The sequence below is a fragment of the Ambystoma mexicanum genome, chromosome 6q, assembly GCF_040938575.1.
Source record: "Ambystoma mexicanum isolate Mex_15411 chromosome 6q, UKY_AmexF1_1, whole genome shotgun sequence".
Classification (NCBI taxonomy): Eukaryota; Metazoa; Chordata; class Amphibia; order Caudata; family Ambystomatidae; genus Ambystoma; species Ambystoma mexicanum.
This window is the reverse complement of record NC_090937.1, coordinates 666082782-666102902: the sequence shown is the minus strand read 5'-3', so window position 1 is coordinate 666102902 and position 20121 is coordinate 666082782.

Genomic DNA, 20121 nt, shown 5'->3' with positions numbered 1-20121 from the left:
GCGTGGCTGTGGGCGTGGCGTTCTCCTTACCAGCAGGGTCATGCAGCACACGGCCTGCTGGGAAACATAGTTTCCGGGCGGTTCTTCATCCCTTGGCCTTGGTCCTGCAAAAGGGGTGGAGAACAAGCCTGGAAAACCTGGTTGGGTGCTTTAAGGCTTCACCCACTCACCCGGTGGCCATTACAGGGGCTACTACGTGCCCCACTACCCGTTCAACTGCCCCAGCCCTGACATGATGATACAGACGATGAACAGGGAATGTATGCAATGAGGGAATTAAGAGCAGCAGAGGGGTACTCAAATCCGACATGTAAGCCACCACCATACACCAAGGAGGAGAAGCCGAAAGGCACTGGGCAGCCAGCTATTGAACCAGGGGCGAGCAGTGAGATGCATCACCGCACAAAGAAGGAGCTTGAGGGCGTAAGCACAAATTAATCGATTGCAGCGCAGGTACTTCTGAAGCTTCAAGGGAAGACAAATGGAGAGGCGGAAGGGGCAACAGAAGTGACAGAAAGCCTAAAGGAACAGTAACATCATGGATTGGGCAGAAATAATGGACGAGGAAGACAGGAGGGATAGGGACAGGGAAGTGAGATTAGAGCACGAAGATAGGGAGAGAAGGATAGAAGAGAAGTTGGAAAGAAGGTTAGAGAACAAACAAGGGAGGAAGAGATGGAAGAGAAGCAACACTTTGAAAGGGAGCAGAAAGAAAGAATCGAGAGCGATCTCAAAGAAAGGAAGAGAGCGGAAAGGGAGATGAGGAAGAAAAGGGTAAAGGAGCTAGAAAAGGCTGAGAGACGGAGAGAGAGAGAGAGCAATACAAACGCAAGTAAGCTGAAAAGGAACAGCGGAAGTTGCAGTTAGACGGACTGGTAAGGGAACGAGCGTGCAGGGAGGAGGACGAGTGAGCAATAAGGGCGGTGAAGACCCAGGTAGCACTGGATGGGGAAAGGAATAGTTTTGAGGAGGACAGACAGACAAAACCAGACAGTACAAACTCTCGGGGCTGGTGCGCAAATGAGGGAGGTGGAGCAGACATAGGGACCTGGGCAGGAGGAAGCAGGGGCGATTTGAGTCATATCGATCTCAGCATGAAGCCCAGCAGAGACTTGACATTGAGTTTTGCAGATGATTTCTGTAGCAAAATGGACACGGGGTCTAAAAATTAGGACAAATGCAATGGGGACAACAGGGGGAGCAGTAACGATCATAGTCCATGGGAATGCAGACAAACAGTGTCATGGGGGTTCAGGACGCATACACAGGGAGAGGTGGCTCAGATGAGCAGAGACAACAGGCGGACAACTTTTGCACCTCACACAGCACTTATATTAACAGACTAAGGGATCTCCCAGGATGAAGGAGAGAGGAGACAGCCATAGCTTGTTCAAGGTTTCCATGTGTTACAATTGCAGCAAAAATGGCTGTGGACAAAATATATTGCGGCAAAAGTCACTGCTTTTGCCGCTGCAATACATGTAAAGGATGCAGGGGACACCCCCACAACCCCCGGACCCATTATACCATTTAAGGGGAGCGGGGGACAGCCCTGCAACCCCCGCTCACCTTAAATGGTGTAATGGGGTACACTTCAACAAAGGCTTCCTCAATGCCTGTCCTGAGCCTGTCCAGAGAAAGTCCAGAGGCCAGTCCTCCTGCTGAAAACTGGCTCGGAGACTTTGTAAGCGCCATAATCATCCTCTTTATACTTCTTGTTGCATGCCCCTCCTACATTAGCCCAACGCCTCGCAGATTTACGCTACCATCATAGAGTGCCGCCCTCTGTTACAGACATCACCCGGCAACAGATAACAGGCACCAACAGTATCAGTCATCTTGGTCACTCCACACCTAAGAGCCCTCCCTTACTGTGCCTGCATATGGAACTAAAACAAAACTAATCTACATGGCTGGCCCCTTACACTGCACTCTTAGCCGCCATTGCGAATTGCCTACATTACCTTCAGTCTACCCTCACTTCTATATTACCCTCTCGCTCCATGCCTAGACTCTGCCTATTGCACCTCAGGCAATTGCCTTTATCCTCAATTGCTTTTAGGTTGTATTCAGATGTCGCCCCCTTGCTTTTAAGTCAACTGTTTTAATCTTGAATCTAGATGTCATCCCACTGTATTTGAGTCAACTGTTTTCATCTCGAATCTAGATGTCATCCTACTGTATTTGAGTAAACTGTTTTAATCTCGAATTTAGATGTCATCCCACTGTATTTGAGTCAACTGTTTTAATCTTGAATCTTGATGTTATCCCACTGTATTTGAGTCAACTGTTTTAATCTCGAATCTAGATGTCATCCCACTGTATTTGAGTCAACTGTTTTAATCTCAAATCTAGATGTCATCCCACTGTATATGAGTCAACTGCTCGTATATTGAACCTAGATGTCACCCCTTTGCACCCGAGTAAACTGTTTTATATCAAACCTATTGATCTTTGAGCCAAGTGTTCCCACGTGCAGTCCCATTGCATTTTAGTCTATTGCTCACTTTGAAACTATATGTTACCCCACTGTATTTTAGTCACTCATTATCACTGCTAACCTAGGTGTTGCACAATACACTTGAAGCATTTGTTCCCATGTGTACTTGTTTTACCCCGATAGGCTGACCTACATAGCACTGTTACAGCTTGATTTGCCCACCCTACCACGACAACACCACAAGATGCAAACCTTACGAGTCACACTAGCCCTTCTCACACGAACAGCATTCCTAGTTTACAAACTCAGGATCGCTCCAGTCCCTGCCATTGATTACACTACCCTTCAACTCTGGGCCCTCTTTCCCACCATGACACAGACACATCCTCAACCAATAACGAGCCACAATGACCAACTTGAAGAACAGCAACAGCCCTGCTCAATCAAGTCCAAACCGTGCAACACCACATCCAGAAATGCCAGACTCCAAGCCAGACTTGCTAAAATATATGAACCTCTCGCTAGAACGTTGACCTCGTCCAACCGTAGCAAGCCTACACCTAATAGGAGTACAGAAAACCTTCACAACCCAAACCTCAAAACACAGAATGTGCGCATGCACTACCCTGCCATGACCCAAGAAAAGATACGCACATCTGCATCCACCACCCGCCACCTTAAAGGTGCTTTAATTAACGCCAGATCCATAATTGCTCATGCCATTGCGATTGCTGATCTCATTCAGACCGAAAACTTTGACTTCTTGGCCATTACGGAATCCTGGCTTCATGCCGCTGCAGGACCTGCCATCATGTTAGCGATCCCTAATGGTTACACCATCCTAAGATCAGACAGAAGCGAAGCCCGTGGAGGAGGCATAGCCCTTATTGTCAAATCCAACCTATCTACCAGGATAGTCCCAGCTAATGACACTAAATCCTGCGAAAGCCTAACAGCCAAATTAGCTATTAACAACTCCCAAACCCTCACCATCCACTTGATTTATAGACCCCCAGGCTCTATCGGAAACTTCTAGGAGGACAATTCCACCACTCTATCTTATAACCTAAAAAAATCATCACAGGTCATCCTCTTAGGGGACATTAACCTGGGCTTCAATGAGCAAAACGACCCACATGCAATCAGAGTGGTTAACCTACTCACTGAACTAGGCTTCTCACAAAGAGTACTTCACCCTACCCATAACAAAGGCAGAATACTTGATTGGGTGGCAGAACACAATTGCAACGCTTCCATCCTATCGATCTCCCCCCAAATCTGGACAGACCACCACCTTATAACATTTGCTCTAGTAACGGACAGACCTACTCCTACCTTAACCCAGACAGCTCCGTCCATCCCAACAAGGAATAAGAGAAACATCACCCCAGATAACCTACTCCCGCTCATCCTCCCCACACTCAATTCACTACCAGACAACCTGGGCCCCGAAACTCTAGTGAATGAGTATAACAAAATCATGGCCTCTGCATTGGACTCAATTGCACCACTCAAAATGAGACAAAGCAAACCTAAAGCCCACCTCAACTCCTGGTACACCCCCACCTGAAAACACTTTGCACCAAAAATAGACAATCTCAGGTCGCATGGAAACTACAACCTTCTGAAGAAAATAAAATCACTCTGAGGGATATATCTACCCTCTACAAAAAGGAAATATTGTCGGCAAAACGAGAAACCTATAACACTAAAATAGCCCAAGCCAACTCTAGCATGAAGGAACTCTTTATCATCCTAAAGGAAATAGAATCTCCTATCCCAGTGCCAGACAATTGGGTCAAAGACAAACTATGGTGCACCAATATTCAGCTAGCCCTAGCTAACAAAGTGTCAACTCTCCAATCTAAAATTGACAAGAAAATCCTCACTCAGCTTGGATACGAATCCTAAAATGTCTATCACCCCCCCTAAAAATAACACTGACACTCCTCGCTTTGAGTTCTCCAAAGTTTCTATTATTGAGACTGAAAAAATCATTCTGTCACTCAAACCATCAAACTGTCAGGGGGACCAATGTCCAACCCAACTGATAAAGGATGCAGCCAGAGACTTGGCTCCCTTTATCTCAAAACTCATTAACGCTTCATTCACAACAGGATCGATATACCGAGCAACTTAAAAGAATCTTGGGTTCTCCCACTGCTTACAAAACAGACGCTAGACCCAGCCATACCCACGAATTACCGCCCAATCATCACTGTGGCATTCCTCCTAAAAATTATAGATAAAGTGGCGTTCTCACAAATTCAGAAACACCTTGAAACTAACAACCTGCTAGGAGCACTGCAGTCTGGCTTCCGTCCCCAGAACGGGACCGAAACAGCTCTTTTAGATCTGAAAGCACACATTGACGAGCTAAGGGATCAAGGAAAACCAGCCTTACTCCTCCTTTTGGACTTATCAGCTGCATTTGACCTTGTTGACCACAAGGTCCTCTGCAGGCATTTGGACATGGCTGTGCACTTCTCTGAAGAAGCCACAGACTGGATCCAAGCCTTCCTCAATAATAGGACCATGGGAGTCTTCTCCACCACCGCGGCAGCAGACTTCATCCCCATTACATGCGGCGTGCCCCAGGGATCTTGCATTTCTCCTACACTCTACAACATCTTCACGAAGCCCCTTTTCGATGATCTGGACCTTCTTGGTATCACCTACACTAACTATGCAGATGATACTCAGATTCTCCTACCACTTACTGGTGATAATGATAAGGATTTGGCCTTGGTGAACAGGATGTATCTCATCATCCAGGCATGGATGGCCACTCATGGACTATGCCTGAATGATGACAAAACTGAAATCATTATCCTTGGCACACCCGCTACCCTCAAAAAACTGGGCCCCAACTCCTCCTCTTTTAACATAGATAATAACCAAAGCACAACCGCTCATGTGGTAAAAACTCTGGGTTTCTACCTGGACTCTACCCTCTCTTTCAACTAGCAGGTGAACGCGATTGCTTCTGCCACCGCCTACACCTGCAAATTGATAAGAGCAGGCAAACCCTTCCTGTCCAACAATAGCTGCATCACACTGGCGAGAGCGCTCGTGTTATCAAAGTTGGACTATTGCAACTCGCTCTATATTGGGGCCAACAAGGAAGTTATCAAAAGAATTCAAATCTTACAGAATAACGCGCTTAGAGCAGCATTAGGCATTCCCAGGAGAACCCACATCACCGAACTGATAAGGGCCAACAATTGGCTTTCTACTGAGGAGAAAATCCAGCTAAAAGTGGCCTCACTTGTTTACAAATGCCTAAACAATGCCGCACCATGCTACCTCTCTGCGAGATTCACGAGAACAAAACCAACAAGACTCACCAGATCCGTTAACTCTAACAACATATCAACACCCAGATTTAAATTGTCCAGAGTCGGTGGCTGTAGCTTCCAGGTTAAAGCAGCTCAACTTTGGACCTCCCTACCACCCACCCTGCGGACAAACCAACCATACTTCACCTTCCGACACAACCTTACAAGGTGGATTAAAGACGCAGACAAATAACAGACTACCATCCTGCCTGGACTTATTCTGCATTTCCCTCCACTTCTTCATTTTGCACACACCTACTGCCTGCTAAAGTAGAACTGTAAATACGTGCGCCAGCACTCCTGCCTATTGTGTATATTGTGTATATATAGTCTTTGTATATTTCTTGTTTCTTTCGGCCATGTGTTTTTCCTGTAACTAAGCTGTAAATTGTCTTATAAAAATGCGCCCGGTTACCCCTGGGTCTGGTGCGCAATACAAGTAATAAAAACAAACAAACAAACAAACCTTTAACGGTTCAATCCACTGCATTTTCCCTGCGATTGTTTGTACAGGCGACATTTATGCCATGATTTTATCACTGCATACCTGTTCAAGAGGACGACTGACAAGAGCTTATGAGTATAAGAGGAGAGTGCCCTTATTGGAGCTAGTAGATGTATGTGCAGGCATTTAGAGTGAGAGGGGGCCTTGACAGATTAGACTGACCAAAGGTCACCTGAGGAGGAGATGGCATACACACAGATGCATTTACTAAAGAGAGAAGGGGTGAGACCTCAGTACGTGTGGTGAAAGCACACAGGCAAGGATAATGTGAAGTGTAGGTTACCAACGTTGACTACGGGAGCTGGAAAATGATATTTCTAAGATGGAGAAGATGACAGCTGGCCATAGATTTGCAGTGGGTGACGTAAAGGGACTGTTAGTATCGATATTAGGAGATGCAGCCGATGATGTATGGAAGAGGGTGGGGTTCCCAGGGGTGACGGTACAGAACACAGCGCATGATCGGTCACCATTTGCAAACTGCGGGCGGCAGTATGGCAAGCATTAAGGACACAATACTCAGACACATCAGACATTGGAGTGATTACGTCACGTAAGATGAGGGAAGGTGAAGATCCTGTGCAGTGCATTCAGGAGATTCAAGAGCTTTGGCACCACAAAACTCGAAATCCTTTGGACAAAACAGTAGCAATATTTTACCACATATTAGTGAAGGGACTACCAGAGCCAGTTCAGAAGGGTTTGAAGAAACTGGTAGGGAGGGAAGCGAAAGGATGCCAGAGACACAACTCATGATAGTGCACTATGGCAGAAGAAGGTTAAGCATAAAGCAGAAGACAGGAAGGCAGATGAGGCAAAGCTAGTGCAGAGAAAGCTATCAAAGTATGCGATGGAAGGGGCGGTTATAACCAGCCCCACCCCAAAGACACAACAACAGCCGCAGCACCAACAGTCACAACAATTTACACCGCCCATGGGAGGAGGGTAAATGGTGTGGGGCAGCCCAAAGGAGGGTTTCGAGAAAGGGGAGGCCTACAAAGGTGGCGTGGCTTCGGGCCACAGTTGCATCACAATCAAGGGGGATGGTTTCAGTAGGGTTTCAGGGATTTGGACAACAGGTGCAACAAAACCCTGGGCATCTTTCGGGGGGGCTTCCAGGGCAGAGAAGGGAGCTACCAAAGTGCTGGTCCTATGGCCAGCTACGGCACATTTCAAGGGTAATTTGGTTCAGAGGGATGCAACAGAGTTGGGGAGAGAAGGACCAGCAGCCATCTCAAGGGGGCCAAGATGATTATTATGCACAAGACCAGCAACCACAAGGGCAGACGCAGGGTACATATCAACCAATGCTGCAAGCACAAGCACCACCAGCACAGATGCAGGTACCACAGATGCCAGCACCAATACCACAGTACCTACAGGCACCACAGATTAGAGGGAGCACACAACAACTAGCACAGATACAGAATGATGATGCACCAGCACACGTGGACACAGTGGCGACAGTACCCGTCCAACGACTGGGGGAGTTACCATGGTAGGCACCAACTCCTTTACAGGGAATGGGTTGTCCATGTACCCTCAATAGGACAGATGACAGATGAACTTGATGTGTCCCATCCTGTCAATCAAACCCAACCCTACGGAGGAACCTTGCAAAGGGGTGGCAATAGGTGACAAAAACATTTCCTTTATTGTTGACACTGGGGCGACTAGGTCATGCATCAGGGAAGGAACATTTACATTGTCAGGGGATGCCATGAACACTCAAGGATTCTCTGGGTCTCAGGAAATGATTCCTTTTACTGATAATATCTCACTATCTATCTATCACGATCTATCACTTCCCTTACTCTACTGTCGACAGAAAGCCTGTAATAATACTGGGACGAGACATTATGAGCAGACTAAATGTGACAATTTAATTTACAGACAATGACAGTGTACTCAACACCAGGCATACACATACGCAATGTAAGGCAGATTGTTCAAGCATATTTTGGATGCACAGTACAGAGGGTGGTGCCAGTGGACCAAGACATTTTCCAGTATGGGACTGAAATTGCCATTTCATGGTTCCAGGCATCGCAGGGAAAGTGTGGCAGGTCCCAAATGAGTACCTGTTCAGGCCAGAAACACCACTGGATGAGCCAGAAGGAACAATAGTGCCCATAGAAATAGAGGCAGTGGTGGCAAGAGAAGATTGGATTGCAGTGCAGAGGATGGATGACACAGGGAGGACATGGAGAGCAATAATTGCAGTTGCAGAGGGATAAAGGCTAACTACAGAGACAGACGACAAACTGTTCAAGGAAGAGAGACAGGAACTGGAGATGGTGTTTGAAATGTGTGTAACTCACTGTTACAGATACACTACAGAGAGGTGCCACAGAGAATGGTGATGGCGCTGGAAGGGACACCCTCATTCTGGGAGGAGGGCATGGCCAAGCTACCTAGCCATTTATGGACTATAAGTCCTTATGACATGGCTGGTTAAAGAGCATAGTGGGAGTGAAGATCAAGCTGAAGCCAGGAGAGATTTTGCCAAGAGTGAAACAGTACCCACTAAGGAAGCATATGAAGGCATGTATGAACAATCACAGCTCTGATTGAGAGAGACCTTCTGGTACCATCAGAGTCCCCATGTAACACAGCAGTGTACCCTGTGCACAAGGCAAATCCGTGGTCATGGCATTTCATTCAGGATTTAAGACCTCTTAATCATATTGTAGAAGCAAAGTATCCTCTAGTTTCAAACCAGCGACAATCTTGTGCAGCATTCTGGCGGAAGCTACCTGCTTCATGGTCATTGATTTACAGAATGCATTCTTCTCAGTGCCATTACACCCAGACTCACAAGACGTAACCAGTTTCTTGTATAGAAACCAGAAGTGTAAACACACTCGTTTACCACAAGGGTACTGCGAGTCACCATCTAACTTTAACAGAGTGATACAAATGGACCTGAGCAACATACAAACAGAAGGCGCAGTTCTTCAGTATGTACACAACATTGGGATTTGCAGTGACACAGAAGATCAGTGCAGGAGGGACTTGGTGCACATGCTGACAGTGTTAGCTGACAAAGGGTATAAGGTGGACAAGGCTAAGTTACAGTATTGCCAGAAGGAGGTGCTGTACATTGGACACATGATATTCAAGGAAGGCCGACAGATTGTCCCACAGAGAGCAGAGACAATACGCAAAACACCCCAGCCCAAGACAGTGAGGGAGATGCAACAGTTCTTGGGGTTGTTTAATTACTGCAGAGCATGGGTCTTTGACTACAGCACATACACAAGGCCACTACTGTGTGCCCTGAAAGAGGCACAGAGGGGAACAAAAACACTGACATGGACCACTCGGTGGCGGCAGCCGCTGACTGATTTGCACATGGCTGGTCCCCTTTTGCAATGGCGCAGACGGGCCAAAAAACGGTGGTGTGGAAGGTTGCCCAGAGCAATTGCCAGTGGTTTAGATTCATTCGAAACCTTCCACCCATCACTTTTGTGGTCAGTTTCTTTCTACTTGTGAGAGAGGGTATGCCCAGACGTGGGTCCCTTGCTCGCTGCGCCACAGGGAACCAGGCTGCACCTCACTGAGGAGGTCCAACAAGGCCGAAACATGTCTGCGGTTGCTTGGTTTTCTGTGCAGAGGGGACCTGGCCTAGCAGTTCGGGCTGGGCTGCTACCTTCGGTGGCGGCAGCTGCTGACTGATTTGCACATGGCTGGTCCCCTTTTGTAATGGCGCAGACGGGCTAAATAACGGTGGTGTGGAAGGTTGCCCAGAGCAATTGCCAGTGGTTTAGATTCATTCGAAACCTTCCACCCATCACTTTTGTGGTCAGCATGGACCACAGAGATGACTAAGGCCTTTGAGGAACTGACGGAAGCCATAAGCACTGCCCCAGTGTTAGGGACCCCAGACTACAAAAGGGGATTATTCTATTATTCCACACTGACGGTGTAGTAATGAAGGTAGTACTTACACATAAAACAAGGCCATAAGCCAATTGCTTACTACAGTGGACAATTAGACCCAGTGATGAGAGGACACTATCCATTCGAACAAGCTTTTGCAGCTGCAGCCTTCACAGTAGAAAGGTCATCAGCGGTAACAATGGGGTGCACCACCACTCTGTATGTGGAGCATGCCCTTTTCGTGATACTGCATAAGCCAAAGGGCACAATGACCACACACAGAGCATCAGGGTACGAGGTGATACTATTGAATGTAGGACTGAAGATAGTAAGATACAAGACTGTGAATCCAGTGACATTCTTGGCATATGTTCTCCAGGTAAGAGACTATGTACATGACTGTAGAAAGAAAATAGAGCTGTTCACTGAGACACGCAAGGTAGAGGTGGACGCACTTGATTGGGGAGACGTGCTGAACATTGACGTTTCTTTGAAAATTTATCAAACTGATGGGGTTAGACGTACTGGGACTGTAGTGGTAAAACTGAAGGAGGATAAGACAAGTGAGGTGGTTGCAAGTGCGTGGCTACCATCCCATTATTCAGCACAAGCAGCACAACTAGTGGCTCTCATATTAGCACTGGAAAACAGAGTAGAGAAAGACATGACAATTTATTCTGACTCCACCTACGTGATGTCAACAGTACATTCAGGACTGGCGCGATGGCTTAGGATAGGGTTCAGGAGACCAGACGTGACCCCAGTGCAGCATGCACTATTGTTGGAAAGACTGATCGAGGTGATTACTTATTCAGAAAAGGTAGCAGTAGTGAAGTGCCAGGCCCACACCAAAGGGGAATACCCTATCTGAAGAGGAAATGAAGCAGCTTACTTTGGGCAATTGTGGGAACTGAGAGACAAAAGGCTCAGGGAGAGGTGAGGAACATGGTGATGAAGGAAGGCTACAATGTATTACCAGAGACACAGATTATGGAGCTGCAGGGAGCTGCAGCCAAGGAGGAGAAAGAGCTATGGGTGAAGAGAGGGTGCTCCATGTCTCTGCCAGATGACTTGTGGTGACAGAACATCATAGGGCAAGTGGTCATTGAAGACAGCATTAGTACAATTAAAATACCTAACACACACAGGAAGGAGGTCAGGGATTCTTTGTTAGGGATATTTTTCCGAGATGGGCCGTGTGTGAGGTCTTGAGTTCTGACAACAGCCCACACTTCACCAATGAACTGTTGCAGCACATCACATCCGTGCTAGGTATCCAGCATATGTTCGCCTGTGCGCACCACCCGCAAAGAAAAACAGGGTGTGTGAACAGCCAAGACGCACCACAAGACTGTGGGTCTCATTACACGGTAGGCGGTAAGGGCACCGGTACTGGTAAACCCTTACCGCCTTACTACGAGGTCCCTTTGCGGGACCCGACCTTAACGGCTGGTTTTACCAGCCGTTAAGGAACGGGCCCACTAAGGGACCTTGGTGCTAATTACGGTACGGCAATTTGCGGTACCGTAATTAGCGCCTTCCCCATTCCCATTGAGCCCTATGGGGGCATAAATGGGAATGGGGAAGTGCATTGGTGAATGGGCAATTACCGCCCCCGCTCACCTTGGAATAGGGCGGTAATTCCGCCATCCACTAAGGCGGACACGGTAAAATACCGGCGGCAACCATGGCGCTAATAGTGCCATGGTTACCGCCTACCGTGTAATGAGGCCCTGTGAACTGAAACACCCTGTGAAGGTGGGTGATATCGTTCTTTTGCTCAATTTTATTAAGCACTGGAATGCACCCCGGTTCAATGGCCCGTATGTGGTCGAGGAAGTGGCAGATGGTGCTGTTAAGCTAGTAGGAAAGACAGTGTAGAATCACCTACAGGACATCAAGCCCTACAAAGCAGTGGCCTCACCTGGCACCATGGTTCGCGTGACTGGCAGGCCAACAGTCAGCACCTAGATGAGTTACAAGTGCGTGTAGACCTCATCCGATTAGGGGGACACAGACATCCCATGGTCACAAGATCCCAAGCAGCTGAAGAAGCGACTGGAATACTAGTATGAATCGACTAAAGATACCCTGTCTGTTTGTTATTTTCTCTAACTGCACATGCAGGGCCTACAAGAATGTCGTGAAGGTTGAATGGTTTGTTTCACCCATGTTACCTTCCACCTACCATCCAGAAGAGTTTTCCAACCAGTTTGTACACTATGTCAGGAGACCCAGGAGATTCAGAGCGCAACCCCCTGGAGTATATTACATTTTCTTTGTAGAATGTTTGTCCCAAACGTACCCACAACTTGAGCACGGTGAGCCCGCGGTGCTGCCATATTGAGAGACCCCTCAGTAAGAAAAGTCTGGGAGGAGGTATTTGCCTTTGCCATAAGTGATTATTTGGTCCGCGGGGCTTAAGGGCATTAACAATACTAACACAGTAACACCTTTTTCTGTGCATATCAGGCAGGCAACCGATCACCGAGCAGCAAGGATCAAGCCACATAAGTGGAAATGAAAGGAACAATAAAAAACGTTATCGTTATGTCTTGTCTATTGATTCCTAGTGGTTTGATGGGATTCATATTCTGGCAATTATATATTGCTGCTACTGCTACTGTTGTACCCTCTACTAACATTCCGCTGATAAGGTAAGGAGCGGTAAGCACAGTGTTGACACAGACATGAAGAGAGTAGACATGTAAATCACCAACAGTGCTCGAGTGTCTAACAACATATGGTACAAACACATGACAAAAGTATGTAAGGAAACCACTGGGGAGAGCTGTTTTGCGTGCTCTTTAATACCCTATGCTATGAGTGCCTCTAGAATGTTCATAGCAACTGAAATACCAGCAGCTAGGGCACAGTGCCTGATGTATCTCTCAATGGTGCAAACGCGAGGAAAATTACAAGGTAAGACGGCAACATTGAGTTGGATGTCCAAAGGAACATTCCCATTTGATGATAATTACATAAAGACATTAAACATGATGAACATTTATTGGCAGCTAGATTAAGCCATACAGTACACAACTGACAAACCTGAGAAGGGAGCAACGAAGACGATCACATTAAAGAAACTGCCATGTCCCTTGACAAGAATGAAGGAGATAGGAGGAGAGCCTGGCTGCTGAGAAAGGCAGCAGATATTAGTGTATGGATCAGTGTACACTAATGAGGGATAGCAAGATGGAGTGGTAGAAAGCAACGCGCTGACACTAGCCCTATCATCGGTGAACAAGCCAGTCAGATATTACAGCTAGCTAAGCGCTCACCCCTGATATCTGTATGCAGCCTGCTATGGCAAGTTGAAATCCTGGCAGGGTCAACTCGACCTTTCGCCCTTCCGAGGTCGATAAAATGAGTACCACTCTGTGGGATAATAATGTCTTCTGTTATTTGAGCACTCTGAGACCTACGGGTGTGTAGGGCTATATAAGAAATACATTATTATTAAGGCACAGGAAGAATATGACAAGTGCCTAAAGGAGTAGAACGTGAGTGCAGAGTTACTGACATGGGTAGAAAATAAAGCTGGACCGATGCCAATAATCCCTCTGTAGACACCAGCCCTGTGCTATCAAAACAATGGTGAGGTTGAGGTGGGTAAGAACGTTGGGTGCAAAACAATTGAATTATTCACAGCAATGAGAGAGGGAACAGCAGTGCTGATGGATCATTACCGGGCTTGTGGATGAAAGGCTTATAAGGAGCTATGACCTGAATGGGGAGGAATTTGCTTGCTGGTACATATCAACATGACTTCGTTGGTCGGACCCAAAAAGGATGTGAAGCTCGATGAATTCCCAGAAATAAACAATAGAAGAAGGAAGAGATCGGTCGGGATCACACCAACGGCCCAAGCAGAGAAGATGGGGTAACAGGAAGGATTGAGCAGAGTGAAGAGAGAGGGAATTACTTCTCGGAGGCATCAGAAACAGCATTAGCTGAGATTCCAGCAGAACACATCCTGTTCAGCAGGACACCAATGTTATTTGCATGAATGATACCAGGGATACAGACATACACAAATGCCAAGTGGTTACAGATCATTTGTTGGGAGTTGATGGTAATGATTAACTCTACAGTGAATGTGTTCAATGTCATCAAGGAAGAGCTCAGAGCAACAAGGTTGGTGGCGCTCCAGAATAGATATGTTCTGGATCTCTTATGGCTATGGAAGGAGGAGTTTGCGCAAAGTTAGGGAGTTCATGTTGCACATTAAAACCTGCCAATGATGAGGATAACGGAACATTATCAGATGCAGTGGCCCAACTGGCACAGATGCATGCCAAAATGGAAGATGAAGCCAGAGGAAATGGGAAGGACAAGAGCTGGCTATCGTATATATGGTCATGGATGCCATCATGGCTGTCAGACGGACTGAAGGTGATAGCAGAAACTCTCGTGCTGGGAGCAGCATCCATGTGTGGATTCAAAATCTGCATGGCAAGGTGCAAGAAAGCTGCAGAAGAGGCTATAAGAATGCACATCCTGATGGATGCGAACATAGGGGAAACAATGGACAAAACCGTTGCCGAACGGGACAAGCTCAGATCGAAGATTGTGCAGTGTGACCTATTCCCAACCGAATGCATGAAGCTGGACATTGCGCATGATCCAAAGTACTATGAAGGAAAGTGGGTTTGGTGTAACCCTGAAGGAGTGTGCTGTTACATGCACTAGTCGTTCGATGACCACACATACTATTATGGACACCTTGGAGGAATAACAAAGATATGGCAGTCCACAGCAAAAGGACTGTCATATAAGGATGTGGACGACAAATCGACCAGAGGGGGGACTGAAGAGGGATGGGGAAGCTTACCCCTCCTCCCCCACCCATAAAATACATGTCACAGAGGAAGACCAGGAAACATCACAACCTATGTTTGTGTTTCTATTTCGGACAAATTCCCAACAGACCTATGGTTGACAAATATTTCAAGAGGTACCCCCTCAGGCAGCCCTACAGGCCAGGCATGGTACAAATCTACCCCAGGGTGGACGAGGGCCACAGGCTGTAACCAAAGACACCTCAATTGACAGTATAGATTAATGCGCCAAGAAGCCATGTTTATGACATTGTTAGAGACACCACGAGTTAGCAGCATTAGACATGAAGCACACGTGCCATCCACACTTCGGGACACAAACACGCACTCAAATACACAAAGAATATGAGCGTAGAGTTCTCTAGATAGAGGACAGACACATGTACATACTGTCATTGTTTTTATTATTTTTATCATTAGCTAAACACAGAAATGCAGAAACCGCAAGAAGCTTGCAGATGCTTAAATGCGAATAACCTTATGGAACTGCAGTAGCACCTATGGGACCTGACAGAACCAAGTGTGACTAACCGATGGAGAATATAGTATAGCACGAACACTGTAGAAACCGCATTATAATAGTTTAGAAAAATTACAGCAGGCCACAGGCTTCTCAGCAAGAGCTGAGCTGAGATGAATTCAGGCTGAACAGAGAGCAAAACGTGTGAGACAGGGCCCACTGCCAAGACCACAAGATACGGATGATATTCCATTCCCTGAATGACAGTAGCACCAGCTGCAATAAATATGAATAATTCCTCATAATTCAGAGCTGCACAGCTCCAAATCATGGTCTCCGAACACCTGACCCAGCCGACGCACACAATGGACAGTAACCGGCGCTGAGAAAGAGGGCAACAAAGATGTTACAATGTGAGACAACTGTTGCACAGAGCGAACGAGCACTCTCATAGCCTAAGGTGGTACACACAAGTTACAATGCAGACACATAGCCATACTTATTACCTTGAAAAGGTACACCAAGAGCTGAGAACCTTTTGCAGATCCTAGTCCTGGGGACGTCAGATCTAGCCAATCACAGTTTAGTATCCTAGGGGTGGGTAGCAACAGGCAAGAGCCAATGGTAAGACCCTCATACTGCAACAATGTTATACCTGGGAGTTTGTCCCAACAGCAGGGTGACCTCAGATCAAGTCCATGTGTCATCTCGGAAGGTTATCAGGTGAAATCTGAAATGTATATTATGACCAAATCACATACACTGTTTTCAAGGGTATGTTCATATGAATGTTCTATTTGTGTTGTAACAACAAACTTTATAGTGTATGGTTCATAATCATTTTAAACTACTTTGTGCAGAAGTGCTCTGTGCGGTGAAACATTTTACATTTCAGTACAATCGACATTTAATTATTTTAATGATTATTCTCTCCAAGGAATGTACTCAAGATGTGGAATTAGAAGAGACACATGGACCAGAGGTATACATAACCCAATATGAAATACAATTGGGCATCTCATTGGATTGGGAGTACATTTTTATAATGTTGTAATGTTTTGGAGTCTGCCAAGCTGGTCCTGTTTGTACATATGTTTGAGTGGCAATTAAATGTGCTTGATTTAAACCATATAAAACACTCTTTTTTCAGCTTGATATTGCGGTCGTCAAAGAAAAGGCCAAGGTTTCGAAGCGAATTAAGAAAACAAGGGTAAAGAACAAACCGGTTTGTTTTGGAAACGTTTTTAAGCAGATGTTTTAGTCACATTATGTTTTTAGTTGGAAAATAGTATAACTTCTATATGTGTGCTGTACATTGAGCATGTTATACTATATATCTGTTAGAGGCCCAGAAGGAAGAGAAATATAAAGACTCAGACAACAACTGACACCAAAGATGTTGCTTGCCAAATGGATTTCACAATGCAGCATTACTATTTGAGGTGCAGCATGGTCCAGTCAATATTCAGACTTGTGATGCATATGTCCTGTGGACGGAAAATGAATGGAATCTCACCTGCGAACGGTCCAAAGTTACCATGGACCATTGTTACTTTGTGCAAACTCGACCAGATAAAACTGAAGACAAAGAAGATGCATTGCAATTGCTCGCAGACCCTTCGACACACTCTACACCCTCTAAAAATGTTCCACCCAACAAACATTCAATGTTACCTGTTCCTCCAATTCATGCGGAAATATCACAGCCTGAACTAACAGATGCTTAAGCTACAACGCAATTGACTGAGGAATCTGCTCAAGATCTCAACTTCAGTTTGCCTAGTTTGGGGGAATTGTCCACCAGCGTCGAGTAGCAAAACACTGTACTGCAAGACGATAGGCTATTAAAGGAGTAAAAAAACATTGTATTCGACAGCTGCCTGCTAGAGATTGTACAAATGCTGAAATGTGATCATGCATTACGAGGGGACATATGTGGGGACCCATTGGTGAATGTGTCTCATGTATTACAAGGCACCAACCTGAAAATCCAGTCCAGCCGTATCCACCTCCATAATACATTTTCATGGTCTGCTCAACCGATGCTCGGCAAAGTGCCTGCTGGAAATCTACTTTGTTCAGCAGTTTTACTGTTCAGCAGATCGACTTTCAGTAAGATTTCCAGTTTCTGTCAATTTGTGGGACTTAAGTTCCTTGTGGAAACCCAGTACTACAAATATCAAAGGGAATTCTTGTTCTCCACTAATAGTCATGCCTGGAAACTTGAACAGATGCCAATGGCCAGTGCATTCTCTGGCAAACGTTTCAGGCTAGCTGGCGACGGACAGTGTGACAGTCCAGGATTTTCTGCTAAGTACTGCACATACCACTTTCAAGACATGGAAAGTAAAAACATGGTGAGTTTGGTCATTGTGCAGTGGCTGAATATACATCGTCTGTGGTCATGGAGAACATGGTTTCATTATATCCATTGATCATCTGCAATCCATTCAATAGCCAAGGCCATGCGCAAGCAGTTTCCACACATTCAGCATCCATTTGATGCATTGCACATTGCCAAATCAATCAATAATAAAATGTACAGCTGCTGGTAAAAAAAGGGTTCGGAAAACCTTTTAAATTGGTCTCAAACTATCAGCAACCATCTTTGGTGGAGCTCCAAAACTTGTGAAGGATCTTTAGAAATTCGACTTGAAAAATGGCATTCATTGACGCACCATTGCTCCAAGGTACACTCATGGACAAAAAAAAAACATTTCCATGAATGTACACATGGACCTTTATTGAAGGAGCAGGAACGCAAGAATAAGTGGTTAGTGCCATGTTCCCCTCCACACAAAGCACTTGAGAAGATTGTGTACGATAAAACGCTTTCAAGAGACCTGAAGGGACTAACCGAATTCTGTCATACTGGAGATTTGGAGGTGGTCGCTAAAATATGTGCCTAACGTATGGGTCCAAAAGGTTGCATTTTGGCATATTCAGTATGGAGGCCAGAACAAGACTAGCTGTACTTGCGCACAATGAGAACATTGGGAGGGAACAAGCGAAAACTGCAGAAACATTCGGGATGCTTCATTACCTCATGGTCATTACAAAACGAGGCAAACAATGGGTGGTGAAGCCAATATACCAGGAAATGGATTTTGAATTTGTGAAAGATCTGACATTAACTGTGTTGGCCATGCATACTCATTGAATGGATCCTGATTTTGTTCCAAAGACACATATATTGCCACAAAACATTGCAAACAAATCTTGTCCGCCAAAATCAGAACTTTTTGAAAGGCTGACTTCCAGATTTAAATGATTTGTTGCTGTCTTCAAAATTGCTCACAATAACATTTTTGATATGTTCCCCAATATTTGGACATTGTACAGAAACAATCTAATGCTATTACACTTACAATTGCAATGCTAGATAATGTATTACAAAGTATTTATTGACGCCAGTATAACCAGGTTTACCTTTCCTTCATTTATATTGCTTATACGCTGTCTAGAAGACAAATGTCTGAGGTTGCTATTGGTACTATTGTTCAGAAGAGAATTGCCGTAGCACTTCGGTGCTGGACTGTCCATTTGGGTGGGAGAAAGACTGATATGCAAATGGATATTTCCTACCTGTGAAAGATACACTGAGGCTTGGTGTCTGTCAAACCCTCTGCTAGACCTAAACCCTATGCACACATGCAATCCATGGCACTTGTGGTGATGGCCTCTGTTAGGTGAGATGTTCACAGTAATGACAAATCTCCCAGACCTGTGTCAACCCCAGAACTTTTAGCTTTACTGGTGGATTATATTTTCTTATACTTCTGTGAGTGGGAACCTTTTTCCACACTCACAGAACATTTTACTCTTTTAATGGGTGTTATTTATTGGGCTCTCCATGGTTTAAAATGTATCCTCTTTGACAACTTTTTTGCAATAAGTGCATGTTGTTGCTGAATTGCCCTAGGGGGCTCGACTTTTAACTTTCTCTGGCTAACCTGGAGAGAACTACAGTTCCCAAGGGTAGAAAGGATCTTTGGATCCCTTTTACATTTTATTAAGTGAAACCAGCACCCACCCCCCACCTTATATAAAAGGTTGGTTACCTTAGAAAGGTTCTGCCATTCTGGAAAGTAGATATAAGGTTATTTTACTCACCTGTGAATTGGAAGTGCTTTTTCCACACAAGTAATGCTGTCGGTTTCATTTTATTATTCCTGTTAGGATAATTTTAGAAGTGTCCCCCAACTGGGTTTTGCTTCCCATGACTTGCTTTTAGCCTGTCCGGAATAGGTTTGCATTAGGTTTTACATATCTAGAATAACTTTAGGTCATTCATAAAGTGTAACACAGGTTTTGCTTTCCCCTGGTCTGTTTTAGATGGACACAAAAAAAGTCTTAGGTTACACCTGCCTTTAAGTTGCTTATAGGTCCTGTACAAATTGGATAGGTTTAACTTACCTTGAGTGTAACTGTGTTATCCTAAAATAAGTTAGAGTTATTGCTTCCCTTAGTCTGTGAACTGAAAAGCAACTGTAATTGAATATTACAACCCAAGGTCCAACTCCCCTTGAATAACTGTGTTATCCTAAATTAGAGTTATAGGTTTATACTGTGCCTAGTATCAGTGTTTCACTACATCAAAAAAATATATTGTCCAGTTGAAATGACTATGTGATTTCTTGCTGAGCGGCATG